The sequence below is a fragment of the Cryptomeria japonica genome, chromosome 8, assembly GCF_030272615.1.
Source record: "Cryptomeria japonica chromosome 8, Sugi_1.0, whole genome shotgun sequence".
NCBI lineage: Eukaryota > Viridiplantae > Streptophyta > Pinopsida > Cupressales > Cupressaceae > Cryptomeria > Cryptomeria japonica.
Window position 1 is genome coordinate 236147758 of NC_081412.1, and position 21243 is coordinate 236169000.

A 21243-nucleotide genomic window follows, 5' to 3' on the forward strand; every position below is an offset into this window, starting at 1 on the left:
CTATTCTGGTATAACATTGATTCACCCCCCCTCTCAGTGTTATTAGTTTCTAACAATTGGTATTAGAGCCTTGTGCCTCGAAGGAAGTTTAACAACTTGAGGAAGATCTTGAACCCGGAATCATTGAAGATGGCTTTGGAGAAGTAGCTTGAGATGAAACTTGAAGATTATGATGTTGAAAGATTGAAGAATTTAAAGCTACAAGATGAGTTGAATTTTGCTAAGGAATTCATCCTTGTCTTACAAGAGAGACTTTCAACTGTTCAAGCTAGGAGAAAAGAACTTTTACAAAATCATGATGATGAAAATGTACTTAAGGAACAATGTCAGAAATTGAGTCAGGTGAACATGGTTATGAAGAATTAAATGAAAAAGATGACTCTGAGGATGCCTAAGGAGATTGAGGACAAGAAGAAAAAGGAGGAAAGTCTTTCCATATCCCTGAAGAAAAAATTTGAAGAATGTGGTACATTGACTCATGAAAATGATTTATTGAGGACTAATTTGGTACAATCCCATACCAATAAGCAAGAGATTGAGAGAAAAATGACGATAATAAGAGAAGACATGACTTCTGCTAGTGTGTACAAAGAAAAATTCAAGGTCAACTTAGCACAACTTGATGACTTATTGAAGAGACAAAGGCAAACTAGAGATTCTAGTGGACTTGGATTTGAGCAAGGACAGAGTTTTGGTACTGCTAATGATAATCAAAACTATAAGGCACTAGTAAGATAATTCAATGCTTATAAATTCAATGGTAGATTATTTGTTTTCAATAAATTTGGACACATGGCTAGGCAATGTAGAAACAGAGCAAATCAGAACCGTGATTCTACTCTCGATAAATGTTATGATTGCAATAATTTTGGTCATAAGATAGAAGATTGCAGAATGAATATAAAAATTATGCTTGTGGAAAATTGGGACATATGGCTAATCAGTGTAGGTCAAGCAATTTCATTGGTTTTAGCAAAGTAATTCAAAAGAACAATGTTACATATTATGCATACAATGAAATTGGACATATTTCTAAGTTTTGTAGAAGCAAAAATCCACCAATAGGCAATGGACGATAAAATGCAAAAGGCAAAGAGAAGGTTAGTGAAATCCAGCATGATCACACTCAAAGATGGGTTAGGAAAACTGAAGAGAAATCATCAGATGGGAATGTCCCAGTTATCTATCTAGTAGAAGAGGTTGCTCTTGCACCGATAGTGAGATCATATGGTAACTAAGGCAGATGCCTTAGGGGTAGGCAAAGTTTCATAGAAGATGATGTATATGCCTCGAGAAGAGATTCTAGAAGATGTTCTAGATATTGGAGAGGATTATCCAGCATTGATATGTTCAGAGTGAGATTCGGTATCATTCACCGACAGTCATTTATGTCAATAGGAGATTAGGGTTTTCTTGATGGATAAAAGGTTGATTACACTTTATTGTTAATCACCCAACATTTAGAGCAATTCAGAGCAACTTAGTGCAATCAGAATCTTTTTAGAAGTGATTACACCAGTGTCTGGAAGGATTTGTTGGAGGTTTTCACCAGAAGCATTCAAAGGTGTTTTTCTTTAATCATAGAATCTAGATCATCTTTTGTTCCTATTTTTGTTGCAAATCCAACTATAGTGGAAGTTAAGGACCACCCTAGGCTAATTTTCAAACTATATAAACATGTGGCTACCAAGGAAGATTCGGTTGGAGCATTTTTTTGCATTGTGGAGGGAGTGGTATATGTATAAGATGTTAGGGCCTATATTCATTGTCACATAAAGGACTTAGGAACTTCAGAGATCAAGGGGATGCATATGAATGAAGTCATGGGAGAATCTAGTAAAATCAAATCAATATATCAACACATCAAAGATGTAGGGTTTACTATTATTCTGGATATTCCGGAGTTCAAGGATGATATATTTAGATATGTACTGAGTAGAGTACATGGAGAATTCATATGGTTGAATCGACCCTACAAAATTACTAAGGAAGCCATCATGGCAATTACATGCTTGTCATCAATAGGGAAACATCTGGATAAGAAAGTATCAAATGAATTCGTAAGGAAGATCACTGGTGCCACATCAAACTAGAGATTGATGAAGGTGAGCACTATCACTAACACAGACATCAAGTTTGAAAGCATGATCATAGGCTACAAGGTAACTCAGTCTAATCAATTGAATTCAATTTCTAGCTCATGTATTTTGGCCGCATATAGAATGATGAAAGAAAATATTAAGTTATATCTTTATGGATGGATGCTTGAGGAATTATTGATCAATTTGGGGAAGATTAAAGGTGAGAAGAAGGCGCCTTCTAGTATGGAAATCTTTTGGTTTGTTTAATTCTATACTTTTTGAATGGTACTCCTAGTTCTGGAAGGAAGCAATGGGCTTTTAACATCTCGGTAGGCAGACAACTTAAGCAATCAATTTCTGCATTGGGAAGTCTTAGAGATGATAAGGTATGGGGTTACTTCAAATCTTTTCAGAAATCTATGAGGTCTAGAATAAGAGTACTTGAGCATATATTATAGAAATACTCTACTAACATATGTTTCATGGTCAAGAAAGATGAGACCCTCATGGAGGCAGTCAAGCCCCAAAAGATATGGATATCCGAAATGGGCTATGAGGTGGATGCATTAAGTCTTGATGCATACGAATTTTTTTTGCTTGATGCTAAAATAGATAAAGAAAACAAACCTTGTGGAATAGCACAACAAAAGGCTCTTGAGGTTGAAACTGAGTTCAACAAAAAGAGGAGGGAAAAATAAGAAGGAAAGGTGAGCAAGTTTGTACATGAAGTTTCTAAGGACATTAAGGCACTCATTGATGTTGTCCCAAAGAAAGGGAGAAAGATGAAGGATCTAGTAGTTCACATTGAATATGTGATTGCAAAATTTGAATCTGAGGACAACACTCCATTACCATTCAAAAGAGTTGTGAGGAAGAAACTAGAAAAAACTAAGGTGGAAGCAAAGAAATAATCGGTTAGGAAGGTTACCATAAAATTACCAGCACAGAAGTAGGAACCTAAGGCCACACCATCAGCTACATTCAGTACTACCAGGAGGAGGAATAAAAGTGATAATGACTTAGCACTTGAGACTGGTAATGTAACAATTATTCCACCTAAAACTTGTACTAATTTTTTTTATGAAATCACTAAAGATGAAATATTGAAAAATGTTGAGTTATATTATGATCAGTTAGAAGTTGATGAACAGAGAGAGGTAGAGGAAGCATTCTTCTATACTTAGATATTTATAAGAAAGCATTAATTGAAATAGAAAATCAAATACTTGTAGAGTTATATAACATGCTAGATGCTTGAATCTTATCTGTAATGCAAGAAGATAAACACATTAAGTTGCAAGAACTTTTAGCCATATGTGTTACCATAGCTCCAAATGAGATGGAGAAGATAATAGAGGCTAGTGACAAAAAGATTTTTAACAAAAAACACAAAATAACTAGCCTAATGTTAGGGAGAATGAATGAAGTGATAAAGGAAACTCAAAAGGCTTGGATAAATTTTTTGGAAGAGCATAGAGGATTCTTCACTTCACCAGAAACAAAAAATGAGACTATAGATACACCGGTTGAAGGGAAAGGTAAGGGAATTATGGGTACTCCACCCACAGTTTTGAAGAACATCAAGATAGTGGATATTGAGCCACTGGTTATCACAAATGTATAGACACATATTAAGACACTAGTTATTATAGAGAAAATTGTATAGGACACTAACATTGAGGACACTTGTCCTCTGGATATTAATGTATAGGTCAAGGATATTGTTCCTAGAGAAGAACTGATGGTTGCATAGACTACACCAAGTGGTGAAGCCAATGGTACAAGTGAGGAGGCATTAAAAGTTAAATCGCCAAAAATAACAGCAGAATCCTGTAAGGCACCAGTTGGGAGTTCATCATTATTGACAATTGACACTTCTCAAGTTGAGAAGAAATCCATCATGGAAATGAGTCCCATAGAGCTAATGATGATGGTTGCTCAGAAACTAATAAAGGAGGGATAGACAAATAAGGGAATAATAGATCAATCAATAATAATTTTGTACAGATTGATCCTAGAATGTTAGATTGAGAATGAAGTGAGCCCTTCTGGCAAGCTTAAGGTAATAACATAGCACATCTCTAAATATTTTCAATCATTATAGCAGATCTATAAATAGAAAGCACTTGAGAGATTTACTTTGGCTAAAAGAGATTTATTTGATCAGATTATTGAGACAGAGAATAGGAAAATTGAGGAAAAACTTATTCTTATTGAAAATTATTTGAAACAAGGTACTCACATATATAGGGTATGTTTTAATATAGATATTCTTACAACAAATGTTGATAAGAAGATAAAGGAGTTACAGGAAAAGATTGCTAATATTGCTAATTCTTTTGATGGCCTAACTTCATTGACCACATCTATTGATGGACAAATTTTGACCTTGAAAAACCATATTTCTGCTCTTGAAAAGGAAAGAGATAAGATCATTCGGAGAGCCAGAAGTCTCAGAGGTTTGGTGAGTCCAAGATTGATTCACTTGGTGTACATAAGAGGGAATGGATGGATATGTTTGGTAAGCCCATAGTGGAAGAAGTCACTAAGAAAGAATCAATTACAAATTTATTGAGTGGACTTGTATCCATCCTTGGCCCATTCAAAACTAGTTGGGATACTTATGTAGAGTTACTTGAGAAATATTACCCAGAAATATTGAAATTGATCAAGCTCTAGTAAGGGGGAGCTATAGAGTTTTTTTAGTTTTGGTATCTTGGTGTATTTTGCATATTTAGCTTAGGGGGAGCAGGACAGGATGAAACCGACAGATGAAACCATGACCATTTTTCACATGAGTGTTGCCATCAATGCAAAAGGGGGATATTGTTGGCAATTGACACTCTATTGGTTGGTTTCATTATGTTTTCATTTATGGCAATATGATTTTGGGTTTTGGCTTCATATGGTGTACTAACACACTTCACACACTCTACACGGGTACCGACACCAACACTAACACCGACACTGGCAGGATAGAAGATTCTTTTGTCATCAATAATGCAAGCCAACATGGTATAGAAAAGGTCATAGGTATTGGAGGCTAACACATCTTGGATTCAGCATCAGCAAATAGTTTTAATGCTTATTCATTTATGTTATATGGCCGATATGTAGATATGATATTGTATATCTTTGTAAGCCGACATAAGGGATGGAAATTATATAGGGTATATAGGTCAATCTGATAGATCATTTTTCAATATGGATATGGATGAATATGGACATGAAATTCAATATTATGCAAAATCATTCTGAGAGACTATGTATGTGAGGAATTCAATATAAGTGTTATTCTGGTACCAAGGTTTAGGGTTTTAACTAGAATAGATAGAGCTTGAATGAGAACTATATTCTAGCAAAGGAGATGTTATATTAAGTAGTTCACACTTCTCTGGATTGTTGTCTGGATTGTTATGTAGTCAGTGAGGCTCCTATTATGATGAGCAGTGTGCTCTAGGATGCAAGTCTTCCTGCAAGTGCACGCCCATCATATATTATAATATCTCTTCATATGGCCAGTGAATTGATATTGTGGGTTACAAATCTCACCATGGGTTTTCCTCTTTGAGGTTTTCCACATATAAATTTGCATGTTATGTTTCTCATTTATGTGTTTGGCTTATTGGTTACTCTACTTCTTTCAATTTTGTTTATACTGGTAATACCGGTTGGTATATGAATGTTTTGTTAAGATTAAAATCTACTATTTCGGTATAACACTAATTCACCCCCCCTTTTAGTGTTATTGGTTTCCAACATATAGATGTTATAACAAATGATTGCAGAGAATTGTGGAGAGCACTAATGTCAAGGTAGATGAGAAGAACAAAAGTCAAATTAGAGCTTATGAGAGAGAACTAATAGTGAAAATGATCATAAATAGACCAATAGCACCTACACTAGAACAAAATGTTGAACCAGTTACTTTGATAGTATTAGAAAATTCAACAGTAATTGAATATTGGGACAGAGGAACAAAAAATTAGAAGACCCCTAGGTATGTGAGGTTGAATCATTAAGAAGATCAAATCATTGGAGACAAGAACAAAGGAGTGATGACAAGAATAAGGTTGGCAGCTAATGAGGTGTGTTTAATTTCTCAAGTTGAACCAGCATCTACAATTAAATCATGTAAAGATGAATGTTGGATGAAAGATATGGAAGAGGAATTAGATAACATAGAAAAGAATAATACATGGACTTTAGTTCCCCGACCTAAAAATAAGAATGTTATTGAAACTAAATGGGTTTTTAGGAACAAATTGAATGAAGATGGACAAGTTGTGAGAAATAAGGCTAGATTATTTTGTAAAGGATATTCTCAAAAGGAAGGAGTTGATTATGATGAGACTTTTGCACCGGTAGCTAGGATTGAAGCTGTGAGATTATTTCTTGCCTATGTTGCACATAAAAATTACAAAGTTTATCAAATGGATGTCAAGTGTGCATTCTTGAATGGAGAACTTGAAGAGGAAGGTTATATTGAGCAACTTGATGGATTCTGACTTTCAAATGACAAAAACATGGTTTGCGGGTTAAGGAAATCTTTATATGGATTGAAACAGGCCCCTAGAGCTTGGTATGCAAGGTTGGATAAATATCTTTTGAAGCTTGGTTTCACTAAAGGTAATGCTGACATTAATTTATATTATAAGATCACCAATGATGATATATTGATTGTTGAAGTATTTTTTGATGATATCATTTTTGGAGGTGAGGATAAGTTATGTATGGAATTCTTTAACAATATGAAGAATGAATTTGAGATGTCTATGATTGGGGAGATGAAATTTTTCTTAGGTTTGCAGATTACTCAGACTGATAAAGGTATTTTCATCTATGCTAGAGAGTTGTTGAAGAAATTTGGTATGGAAAATTCTAAACTAGTTGGTATTCCTATGGCTACAAGTGAGAAGCTGACAAAGAAAGATGTATCAACTCTGGTAAATCCTACAAGGTACAAGTCTATGATTAGAGGTTTGTTATATTTAACTCAAACTAGACTGGATATAATGAATGCAGTTTGTATTGTATCAAGATATCAGAGTGATCCTAGATAGAATCATGAGAGTGCAGTGAAAAGGATTTTTAGGTATTTGCAGGGAACAACTAAATATGGTTTGTGGTATCCTAAAGATGATGATTTTACGCTGTACATATACATATGCAGATTGGGTTGGAGATGTTGATGACCAAAAGAGAACATCTAGTGGAGCTTTCTTTCTTGGAAAGAAATTTGTTTCATAGATCAACAAGAAAAGAAATCATGTACTTCTTTATCTACTGTTGAAGCTAAGTATGTTGTTGTTGCTACTAACTATACAAAAGTTCTATGGATGAAGAAAATTTTGAAGGATATAAGGGTGGATTGTAATGAATTGGTAATCATTCACTATGATAACTTTGCTACTATTGACATATCAAATAATCTGGTATTTCATTCTAAGACAAAGTGCATATCTATCAAGTATAACTTTTTGAAGGAGAAGGTGGAAGAAAATGAAGTCAAAATGGTTTATTTTAATACTATAGAGTAGATTGTAGATATTTTCACTAAACCTTTGCCTAAAGAATCATTCAAGTACTTCAGAGATAGATTGGGGGTTTATGCCCCTCTGGTAGAGACTTGAGTGATGTTGATCAACATGAGTTTGGTATGCATTTATCAAAATTATTATTCATTCTGGATTGATGTGGTGATGCTACTACTCAGGGGGAGTAGTCAGTTATATGGTGCAAGCATAGGAGATGTTATCTTTGTAGTTCACTATTCTTTCTGGATTGTAGTCTGGATTTGTTTTGTAGTTAGTGAGGCTCCTTTTGTGATGAGCAGTGCGCTCTAGGCTATTGGCCTTCCTGCATGTACAGGCTCCTCATTTTTTAATCACATACTTACTAAAAAAGTATTATCTGACTGTGGGTAAGCTTCCCACCATGGTTTTCCCCTTTACAGGGTTTTCCATGTACAAATCTTGGTGTCATGTGTTATGGATGGATAGTAACTGTTCTATGATTTATGTTTATGCTTAATTCCTTTATCTTCTATTCTAATATTTGGTTTGTTCTTCTGGTATTAAGTTTATGTGTTCTAGTGATAAGGTTTTGAATGCTTAAAGTTTTCTAATCTGTTGACAACTGATTCACCCCCCCTCTTAGTTTTCCTCTGGTTATCTGAGATGTCTAACACTAATATCATGCCTATGAAGAGTTGTGCTAAAAACCTAGGTTATACACAACCTCCTAGTCAAGTTAATCATTCTATTCCTTTGACATGACTATTGTTTCTACCTTCACATCAAACATCATGGCTACCTCTACATAAAATGTCATACCTACAAATGCTAGTCATGGGGGAAATACCTCTTCTTTTATTCCTCCTACCATGAGCGTTCCCCTTGTTACCCAATCACAAGAGATCAACTCCTTTAATCACAATTCCTTCATTCCTCCCATGAGTCTTCCATGTGTTACCCAATCTTCTCCATTACCCACTTATCATAGTGTTCCACCTCCTTATTCTCAATCTCTTCCTTCATTCAACAATGTTACTCCTCATTCTCAATCAAACATGTCTCAATTCAATCCTTTGATTGAAGCTACAATCAATAGCCTTGCCCAAACAGTATCTTCCTTACAACAACAAATAGCTTCTATAATGTTCCCACATTTGATATAATGAGCCCATTATCTCATGAAATTGTTATATCCATCCCTCCTAAACATGTAGGAGTCCCTTAATTGGAACTTTATAATGAAAAAGGTGATCCCTTAAACTCATTTTAAAACATTCCAACTTTGTGTAGTGACTTTGCTCATGACCAAAGGTTGTTAGAAAAATTGTTTACTAAAACATTAAGGGATGGAGCTTTGCAATGGTATTGTTCTTTGCCTCCTTATTCTATTACTTATTTTCAACAACTGGCTAATTCTTTTACTCAACAATTGCACAACAAAATTTGTCCTAAATTAACTTTGATTGATTTAATGCATTGTAAACAAAGTATTAAAGAAAAAGTGACTGATTTTATTGGTAGATATAAGCATTTGTATTCTCAAATTTCTTTTCCTATGCCTCATCAAGACATTCAAAATATTTTCATTACTAATTTAGAAAAATACATTAGGATTAAACTTCTCTTAACTGAGTTTACTTCCTTTCTGTGGTTGTGTGCAGTACTTCACAATTATCAATTGACTATGAGAATTGGAACAATTATCTCCTTCCATGGCTCCGAGTGATAAGGGTGGTAGTTCTCGAAAACCATTTTTGAAGTTCAAACTAGACAAAGGATTCATCAAATTCAATGACAACAACAATAGTCCATTTGTAGGTGCTACAAGTGTGCCTCCTTTGTTTAAATTCTTTAAAAGATAAAAAGAGTTTACTCCTTTGAGTGAATCTTTGCATAGCATTATGTCTCAATTAATACATAAGAATGTCTTAAAAAATTCCCAAATCAAACCAATTGATCTATCTAAAACAACTTCCGCTTACTTTGAAGCTAAATATTTTTGTCAATATCATCGTCAGCCTAGTCATGATGCTAAAAAATGTTTTTCATTGATAAGTAACATTCAATAATTGACTGATAACAATACTAAATTTGTGGCAGGTGTGAATGATAAAGGAAACAAATATGTAGATCCTACTAATAAAAAACTTCAAATTTTCACTGATCCTTTACCATTCCATTCCACAAATGTTAATTGAGACTAATCATTTTTCTTTCTCTCCCAACGACGTGACCATGAAATTTAATAACGTGGTGAACCTTGTAGATCAACAAGAACCTCATAAGGATTTGTGCATAACATTTGATCCTAGTGAGACCATTAAGGCACCCGATGGCACATTATACATAAGTGAAAAAATCAAAGGTATACCTACTAGAGGAGTCCTTATTGGTCCTTCTTACATGGTTAATGTGATAACTGACAAATTTCTCTATACTTTGCAATTGCATCAAGTGATATATGATGATACCGATGTGATAGTTAAAGTTTTTTATGGATTCTCTTGTCTTTCTATTGGTTCTATAACACTTCCTATTGATGTTGGCACCAAATGCTTAGATGTTAAATTTTCTATCATTCCTACATCTGTTCAATTTCATGTGAATTTGGGACATCCTTGGTTGTCTTCCATGAAGGCGATCACTTCTACTATCCATAACCATTTAAAATTTCATCATAATGGTGAAATCCTAATTGTTAGTCCTAACATATTTTAACCTACAATGAGGCGTGGAGATGTTTAGCTTGATTTTTTTTGGTCCGAACAATTCAATCCTCCTAAACTGAGAAGTGATTCTCTTTTTACATCATACCAAAATTGGAAAAATGAAATGATTCTATCCTTGAGTAAACCTAAAAATACAACACTTAGAATTCCTCTTGATGATCATATACCCCTTCTTGAGGATAATATTTCTCTTCCTCCTAAGGAAAGAAATAATCTTCTTCCCAAAGAAGCATCTATTTCTTCCCCTAAAGAGAAAGGTATCCTTTCTCCCAAGAAAAGAGATATTCCTCTTCCTAACAAAGAACCTATTCCTTCTCCTATGGATAAGTCTCCTCTTCCTCCCAAAGGTAGAAAAAATCTTCCTCATAAAAAATAAACTAACCCTCCTAAGGTTAGACCTATTCAACCTCTTCATGTTGAACCTAGTCTCCTTCCTACACCTCCCATTCCTCCTTTATATGGTGTAGTTCCTAGTCATTCATCTTATAGAGTGAAATGGCCACCTCTCCCATTGTCCAACCTAAATGACCTCAACCCATTCATCCTTCCTTAAAATAAGAGACAAAGCCTATACCTAATGAACCTAACCCACCTTGACCTTTAGCCAAGACTAGATGAAACTGTTGTGCGAAGAACATTGATGAAGAAATCATGCTAGAGCTTATGATTTTTCTTCCCAAACCATTTCTTCTCCTAAAACACCAATAGTTGACATGATTCCATTTTTTCCTAAACAAGATGTTCAACCTAATTCTCCAAGAGGAAAAATGCTTAAGATAATTGATGGTTCAAGTTCTATTACTATTAGAGCTCCTATTCTTATTAATCTTTTTGATGAAGAGATAGGTTAAAATGTTATTAATGATGAAAATGTTGATCCTAATATTTATGATGATGAATATGAATATGTTGACTTTGACAATGACTTATCTGTAAAATTTTCAAAAGCATTAATCCTAGCTCCTAGTAATGAACAAAGTGACTTATCATTAAATCATGGTCCTTGTTTGGAGCTTGCAATAGGTCCATCTACTGTGATCGATGTGGCTCCTCTTGCATGTTGTCCACCTTCCTGAAATAATGATCAACAAGATTGGGGGAGGATGACGTGCTTGATTATCTTCATTAACACTATAGAATCTCTCTCTCTCCTCTCTTTCTTGTTTGTGACATTCTTCTATTTGCTCTCCCTATTCTTCTATTTGTTGTCACTAGTGTTGTCTACTTGAGGATGGTACAAAGCATTGAGATCTATTTTGGTCTCTCCCATGTTGACTCAAAAGACACATGTGTTCCCTTCTTCCATGGTGGTTTCCTCTCTTTGGGGGATGAGGATGATTCTATGCATATATATACATGATATACATGAGTTATCATAAAAAGAATACTAACTCAAAAGTTATGTGAATCCACCTCATGCTTTGTGCATTGTGTTCATTATCATTTGATTTATCCTCTCTTGGAGGATAAATTATTTCAATAATGTGCTTGTCTAATTTGGGTGTATCCTAACATAAAGAAATTTCTCCTGATAAGGCATACACAATCTCTTTAACATGGGGGCATACACTCCACTCATAATTCTTTCTTTTGATAGTTAAAGTTACCTAGCGAACTTTGTCTTTTCTTTGTAATTTTTGGTATTCTTTGCATGACTCATAATTAGAGAACTATACTAGTTGTAGTCATGGTTCTCTCTCTTTCACGGTCTTCCATTTTTCTTTATCATTGAAGTTGTAAGATCCTAAAGTACACTGGGGGCTTAGTGAATCTTGACTCCTTGATGTGGTGAAAGTCTTTCAATCTGAATTCCTTTGTAATGCTTGCTAAAATACCCTAGAGAAATAATCTAAAATTTACTAACAAATGAAGATAATTTTTTTTTAAACATTCATTACTCTATGTTAACATTATCATGCATCAATGCAACATTAACCATTTGCAAGATTACATAAACCAATATGTACATAATCATAAAACTATATTACGCAAGCGGATTGAATCTTCCTAAATATCATCATATCTTCAAATTTACTCTTGGAAACACATCCATTCCTTAGGGTATATTAAAATCACTACTTCACATAATCTGATCATAACACTTATCTAGAATATTATAAGCTACCCCACATATAATCAATTACTTCCCATGCAACTAGATTAACATTAATGCATATGCATATCCCATCACATTGTATTTCTTTAAGTTCTTTTAAAAACTATAATTAAAAGTGTCTAAGAAGCATCTTGATTCATCAATCACTTAATGCATCATGATTCTAAATACAATTATCCTTCTTCTTCATATAGAACTTGTTTATTTCTTTAATCGCATCCATTATACATTTCATCAAGAGTAATAACCATATTCATATGCAAGGTTATAATGATATGCACTAATTATCCTCCAATTAGGATACCATACTACTAATCAATCTCTAGATTCATATTTAATATTATAAACATAATCTGATCATTTTTTTGATATGAATCAGGTAACAATACCTCATCTTATTACAAAATCATTGTTCCTATTTCATCATGACCTAATACATAGGAGTGCATAGAACAAGCACTTGGTCTTTATTGCTACATCACATCCCAATGGATTAATATTACAAGTAACATAAGTATGTAATGTTATTCCTTTTAGCCTCTTGCATCATAGTTTTTCCTTAGCCATTCATTCTATTACCACATATTTTTACAAAATATTTATGTGCTATATATGGATTCTTTTTGCATATAGTTCCATCATAAGAGCATTTATTGTTGGGTTGTATGTGCAGGAGTTATGTTGCAGTGTCTTCATAAAAAGGCATCACTTGGGCATATTCAAGGGAAGTGTTGAGCGAAATGGCATTTTGGTAATCCTCATCTTCACAATTAGTCTCATTGCAAGAGCACTTTTTGAAAGGTCAACATAGAGAAAGGTTCAAAGCATGTTCAAAGATGTAAATGGTGTGGGATAAATCTTTTAGTATGGTTATTAAAAGTTGCATCCATGGAGAAAGGCTTCTTTTGTAAAAAATGCAAATTTTTTTACTTATCAACATAAGTTACCCCGATGAGATTACATAAGGAGAAAGGAGTAAGTTGATCAGAGTAATTCATGTTGACGATGTTTCCTAAAGTGAGAGTAGCAGGAAAAGGTGTGACTAAGTGTAAATCTATCGGGACAAGCTACGACGATGAATTCAGAGTCATCGGAGTAACATACACTATCGGCAACAAGGAAAAATTGTTATCCCGATACCCGATGGGGTTATTGGTGGAGCTCTTGCCAACAACTGATGGGGTGATATCTTCATAGAAATGACATTGGGTTATCTGGAGGTCCTAATTTATGTTATCCTAATACCCAATGCACTAAATGGATAAGGTAACCTTATCGAAGAGACTCTCTCTGATAAAGTGGTACCAAGCAAGAAAGGGAGAAAGACTCATTAGGATAACATACATTGCCAAGGAGATGCATTTTGGGTTATCCTGATGCCCAATGAGGAAGATGAGCTCATCACAAATGAAGTGACTACATCAGGAAAGCCTACGTTGGTAGACCAAAGCAACCTGATAAGAAGGGTAAGGTGCAAGAAGACTCATTGGGATAGCTTACACTACCAGAGAAACATTTTTAGAGTTGTGCCGATGCCCAATGGGCAGAATGCCATAAAGGGTAGATCTATCAGGGAGACTATAACTATCGAAAGCAAGGAAAATATGCTACTCCGATGCCCAATGAAGCAATTGGTGAAATTTATGCCGATCAAAAAGAAAGGTAGATGTCGTGGGACCATCAGATGAAGTATTAAGTGACTTCATTCTGAAGGCCGATGGAGCAACTGGAGGAATAAATAGAACAAGGTTTCATTGGAGAGACATACCCCAATGTGACATAAAGAAAAGCTAAATAATAGAAAGGAAAGGTGGATCCATCAGGATAAGTCAAGCCTTGAGGAAAAAAGTGAAACAACTCAGGAAAGATCAGATTGGTTGATCAGAATGACCTATACTGATCAAAAAGACAAAAAGGCAATTGAAGGATTGCAAAATATGGATGGCACCAAGTAATTGAATTATTAGGTGGGGTTATGTCGATTAGCCATTAGAATGTTTGATATGACAACTATTATTTAATGCTCATGATCAGGTGGGTTGGATCCGCACAAAGTAAATCTGATAAGTTTTTGATAGTTACAGAGTCTAGCCATTGCATATCTAGCATAAAGAAAGAGTTTTTGTGCTAGAATTATTCATAGTTTCATCAGCCGCCAACATTTAAGTTGTAGACAAGAAGCATGGGTAATTTAAGAATCCAAGCATTTAATCATGAAGGCTTTTGGTTCACAAGGGAAAATAAAGGTCATAGAGATTTCAAATACATAGTCAACAAAATAAAAAAAGATGAAGTCTGTGGAGGATGTGCAAAAGTAAAAGTTGAACTAGGACATGATTGACCAGATGGAGTCATCTGGTGCTAAGCTGAGGAGGTTTAAAACCAATTTGTCACCCAAGGATCAATTGGAATATAAGTACAAAGGGGTTGGAGATATCTAGACAACCATAAGGGCCCATGAATCATTTTTATATCACTACCTTAGGTGGAACAAGGAGATGCCATAGTCAGACCCTTGGAGGACAAATTTGGGCAGACTGGTGGTCCCAAATGTTTTTCTGAATCTCAGGTTATTGGAATTGCTCACCAAGAACTACAAAAAACAAAAAAGATGCAACCAATTGCCCAATGGGGATCCATTCATCTAGATATATGTTGGCTCTATTTAGGAGGTTTTTGGCATGTCTTATGAGCGCTACATGCCCCTATCCTTTACAGACCTAGAAGGAGAGTATACCTAAATTGACAATGCTCACACATTGTGGAAGTTGGCAATTCACAAAAAGAAGAAGGGACGACTCATGGAGAAGGATGGTCCTCCTTTCAAAATTACCCTATTCAGACAATACTTGCAGTACACATATTGGACATGTGGGTAGGTCTGCAGGGAAGATGTTCCTGATGTTACAAGAATAGGCCCATTGGTGTTGGTTGCATACATTCAAATGCATGAGCCAAGGTTATTTGATTATGTGACTTACTTGGCAGAGAAGTTGCATGAAGGATTTTTGAGTTTACAAATAGAGCCTAACCCCACTTTCAAGTTTTACTCATTGCTAATGCATATGGTTTTGTTTCATAGTCAGATGCAAGGTTTGTGGCTAGGAGAATTAAAGGTGACTTCTAGGAACAAAGAGGGGCAAAACTAACCAATTCAATTATGGGTATTCCTATGGGACTCAAGGTTTGATAAATCACACCATGTGTTGTTTGAAGAATATTTTGTCAAGCCCTTGTATAGATTGTTCAGAGTAGAACATGATGGGTCTATCTCATAGGAGACTAAGATATTCTTGAGACCCCATTCTTTTGGAGACACTAGGGTCAACCACAATTGGGGTGACTGGTTTGTATGCTAGAATTTCACTCTTTTTAGGGTTTATGGTTTTGAGAGTGTTCCATATATGCTGCCTACATTAGTTCCTGATAGGATTGCTTATTTAGAGATTATTAGGAAACTTAGTATGTCAAATGCAAAGTATTTGGGTGGTGCACACAAAGAGGTATTTATGCCTAGCACTTTGCATTTTGCAGACTTCACCATTGTATCTACCAAGGCTTATGAAATTATTGAAAAGAAGTTGGTAGAGGAGTACAATTTGTATGGCACCAGGCTTAGAAAAATTATGATCCAGAGGGGTATATCCACCATTGTAGGAAGAGCCTGAACCTCAGAGAATATCTGCATATACCCATGGAGGCTTAAGATTTACTTAGAAACAAGGAAAGGGATGAGGATGTTGCAGTCTTAGAGGAAATGAACCAAAAATTGGAAGAGCGGAAGCAGAGGCTTCAAGAACTAAAAGGAAAAGGACACTCTAAGAGTGGGTCTGATGAGAATATCATTGTATTGACTCTCTGTGCACCTAAATTAGAAGAAGTGGCAGAGATCCAGGAGCAAGCCATGGTGAGAATAAATGCCAACATAGATGTAAGAATGAAAGAGCATGCAACTTTCATTGTAGATGAAGTTTTTGTACAATCCAAAGAGTTTAAGTCATTCTTGTACCATTACAAAGGGAAAAAGTGGAGGGAAAGCATCCCAAATGTTGCCCCAAAAAATGAAGCAGAAATGCTTAAAAACATGAAATAAGACATCAATGTAGTAGTGGCCACAATGACACCTAAGAGAGGGAACAAAATTCTCAGTGAGGAAGGTATCATTTTGTTCCCAGGATGGAACTTAAGTGCTTCTTTCATTTTTGACAGCTTGTTACATTTTGATAAAAAGGATGTAAAGTTAGACATACAAAGTGTTGATCACATTTTTATTGGATCGAGATATGATCCAAATGAAGAGGAAATGTTTCTTTGTGCCCTATACCCTCCAAATAAAAGACCCAAAATTATAGATGTAGATAAGGTATTTGGGCACATGATGAGGCTGAAAGTGGGAGAAGTTAATCCAATTGTCACTGGAGATTTGGGGATTGACATTGCAAAACTAAATAAGGCCCAAATGCAGTGGGTGTTAAAAGTGGGTAAAAATATAAGAATTTATATGAAGACCTATTGAGAATTCATGGTCATGAAGTACCATAGATAATAGATACTGGTGTGTAGTGGAAAAAGAAATATGAGGACCAAATGAAAGAAAACATAAAGATAAGAAGTTAAATTAGGATTGCTAGGGTAGATGCTGCTTGTGTTTTGTTGACAAATAGGTTTGAGAATTTGTTGCAGGTCCTCAAAGAATTCAAGACAAATTGTTAGAAGACCCAGGATAATATGGCTTCTCATGAAAGAACTTTGAAGAGGCTGAAGGCATTGTTAAAAGAGAAGAGTGTTGATGAGAATATTATTGAGAAGATCCAGAGAAGGTTGAACAAGCATAAGGCATTTGGTGTAGATATCAAGAAAGAATTTACCAATTGTAAAGATATTATTAGGTATGGTATACCAGATATTGTGGATTATGCAGAGCAGTTAAAGGACAAAGGGATTTAGAATGCAGAATGCCAGACTGTACTCAACACATCCCTTAATGTTTCCCGGGTAGATGGAGAAAATGGTTACTATGGAGATCACTGTCAGGGATACTATGATCAACACCAGCACCCACAAGGACAACAAGTATTTGGAGCACATACAAAAGTATGATACAATACTTGATGGCCAGAACTAATTTTTATTAGATTTTGTATCTGGTAGTTAAGCAGTTAGGTGTTAAGTTCTAGTTAAGTATTAGTTTAACAATATGAAAGGTTGTGTCCTTTCATTTGAATCCTTTGGCTCACATATATCTAGTGAGTCATTTTTGTATCTGTAGACATCTAAAAATGGTCAATGCTTGTGGAGTCATACTTTAACATTTGTGCATTGCCTTATTTTAGGGTTCTTGCATCACATTAACATTTCTTCTATGCTACGCACTTGGTCTTTATCATTTGCGAGCATCGAGTCTTTCTTCTACATTCCTCATTTTTATCACTTTCGAATTAGGTCTTGTTGATAGCAATCTTCAGTCATGATTTTGGTCGATCTTATCCTGTCGCATCATGGTGCGTGCTCATTTATCATCATTTTGGACATTGTCAATCCTAATCGATGATAGAATTAGGGTTTTTTCCTCTTATCAATCTTTCAATCATCTTTAGATTGTTAGTAATCATTTGCGATTATCAACTTCTCAATCTCATCATTTTGTGATCGATTCATCATCGATCCTTGTCCTTGTCACATTTTGCAATCGATTCGTCATCGATCATTGTCCTTGTCAATCTTGTCATTTTGTGATCGATTCATCATCAATCCTTGTCCTTTTCAATCATGTCAATTTGGATCGATTAGTCATTGTTCCTCATCAATTGGTGCCTATCAATTTGATCTCCTTGTCAATCTTGGTCAATTTCTCATTGATTTTTGTCAACCAATCTCAATCATTTATCAACATTGGTCCTTTGTCAATTAGAATCATGATCGAACCTACATTAATTTCTTATTGTCTTGACCTAATTTCTTGTCCTCTTATTTCTAGGGTTTTATGATTTTTTCATTTAATCCTTTTCTTCTTCTTTGTGGGTTAAATAAATCTATTTATTTAGTCCTAGGTCTCTTTCATGAATTAATTAATGGATGAAAACCTATTAATTAATTAACTTAATTTCTATTTCATCTTTTTCCTCAATTTTATAATTTGCTAAATTCTCCTAATTTCTAATTTCTATTTCTCCTATTTTCTTTAATTTTTCTAATATTTCCCCTAATTTCATTCCCTCATTTTCTCCTATGTTTATGCTTCCATTTGTTGCAATCATGGAGGCTATTTTCTCTCTTCCCTTTTGTCACGAGAATAGCAACTTGTCATAATTTGCCATAATTTGTCATACACCTTGCATAGAAATTGTCATACATTTGTCATAATTTTGCCATTCTTGATTTAAATTTCCTTTCAAATCCCTTCATGCTAATCTTGTCCTCTCTCCAATTTGTCTATAAATTGGATGATTTTCTTCAATGAAAAGGGGGAATCAATCACATTTTTGAGTAACCTTATGCTGTGAATTTCATCTCTCAACAACTTGCTTTCCACTTGCATTTTGCACTTGTAGGTGAGATCTACATCAAATTTGAAGGTGAAATAAGAACAATGGAGCCACATGAAGGAGATATATGTGTCAGTTTGCTTCGATTTCATTTGATTTGAATATCTTGTCATTATGCCTTCATTGATTGGATTAGGATTACTTTCATAATAGCTTTAGGTTTTTGTGGTTGTCCTAATTTCTATTGTTTTGATGATTTTCAATTTCCTTATCTACATTTTCTGGTGAACCTGACGTGAACTAACCCCTTAACCATGTTTTGAGTGCTTTTGAGCTGTTTACAAGTGAAAAACTCAAGAAACAGGGTGACTCGGAGCTCTCTGGACACTTCTACGCCTGTGTTGACATTTTCTGCACATGTGTTTGAGTTTTCTGTGCCTCTATTAATAATTTTACGTTTGTGTTGATTGGTTCTGCACCTGTGTTGAGGCATTATGTGCCTATGCAAAGCCAGAAATAGAGGCGAAATCAGTTGTTTTTACTTGCAAATTTGTTTGTTTTCATTATGTTTCTTGCATTCTAGTTTTTCTTTGGTGCTAATTCTCTATGCAGCATCTTGGCATTACATGTGACGAAGACTAAAAATGCAACTACTAATGAATCTTATGTAGGACGCAGTCAAAGACTCTCATTAAAACATCTTGCTTGCAATTTTTAAAGTAGTTGCACATTTCATTTCTTAAAGGTTAATGAACACCATGCATGCTTTGTCTGTTTTTAATTTGATTGCATGTTTTAACCCTTAGAATTGGGGCTGCCTCCCGATTTGTCTGGCACTTCACACAGGCATTGGTGAGGGGGAATGACCCAAAGTGGTGACGGGATAAAGCCAAGCTCTTCCGAACCACTCTAAATAACTGTGGATGCAACGAAAGTTGTAGACAATGGATGTTGGAATGGTATTGTGATGATTTATTCACCAGATGAATACCCACCCGAACGGATGCCCTTACTAGAATCTCTTGTTTTTAAATGCCAAAATCCTTCTATCTATTGGCTTAGATGTTGTGATACGCGCATGCCAAAGACACCTCTCATGTACTCCTCAGTTAGAGATAGAAAGTTCTTGGGAAGTGATGCCCCTTGAACTTGAAGCTTGGTATGCTCGAGAAGTGAGTACACTGTAAGGGGGAGCTAGTGCTACCAAGTGTCTAGCTATCCGACTGAGTGTTGTATTTTATGGTTAGGGATTCAATAGATATTGCCCTTGCCAGCCATAGGATTTGTTGTGAATGTTCTTGATTGTCTTGAGTCAAAGTCAAACAAACATTTTGTCTTTCGTGATTGTCAAAGGTTAAATCAAAAACAAACTTTCAAAAGTGCTCATAATCAACTTGGGTTTTCAAAATCAGCAACCTTCAATTCAAAACAAAATCCAAACAAAATTCCAAATTTGTCCAAGTATTCATCCAACATTTGAACATGGCTTGTCAAAACATTGAATATCTTTGTTTCAAAATTCATGTCACTTTAGGCTAGGTTTTGCATAGTCCAACTTAGGTCCTAGGGCATATTGTCATCTCCCTTCATTTTAGTCCTTTTCATTGCAAGCGTCCTCATTTTGCACTTAGGTTCAAAATCATTTCCCTAAGTTTGCATTTCATTGTCATATCCAAGCTAGATTTCCATTTAGGTGACATTCATGCATTATCCTTGTCATGCTAAAATTAGGTCTTGCCTAGGTTGCATTTTGCATATTCCAAGTCATTGGTCTTTGCATATCCTTATCATTGTATTGTCATCTTGTCTTGGCTTCATCTGTTCATATCATATCCTTAGATCATTTTCATGTCATATCCCAAGTCATTGTCATAATCATTGCCTTCTTGCATTTAGTCTCAAAAATTTGGTTTGTCAAACTTGAAAAATAAAAACTTTGGATGATACCCTAAGTTGTTGTTAAGGAGTCTTGACCTTGTCTAAAATTTGTCCTTTCATTAATATCATTTTTGTCAAACCTAGCTTAGTATCCAAGCATATAGGTGAGACATTGTCAATTTGTCCTATTGTCATTTGGTCCTTTTTCCTTTAAGGTCTTGGCTTCATTTCAACTTCCCAAGGTTGAGTCTTTAGGTTTGCATTCTAAAAAGTTTGTCTGAATCTTGAAAAACAACAAAAACATAGTTGCATTTCCATTGCTTAATATTGCATATCATTTCCAAAAATTCTTGAAATAATAACAAAAAAATAGGTTGCACTTAGTTGCATAACATTATCAAACCATAGAAACTCAAAGATCCAAAGCAAGGTCACATT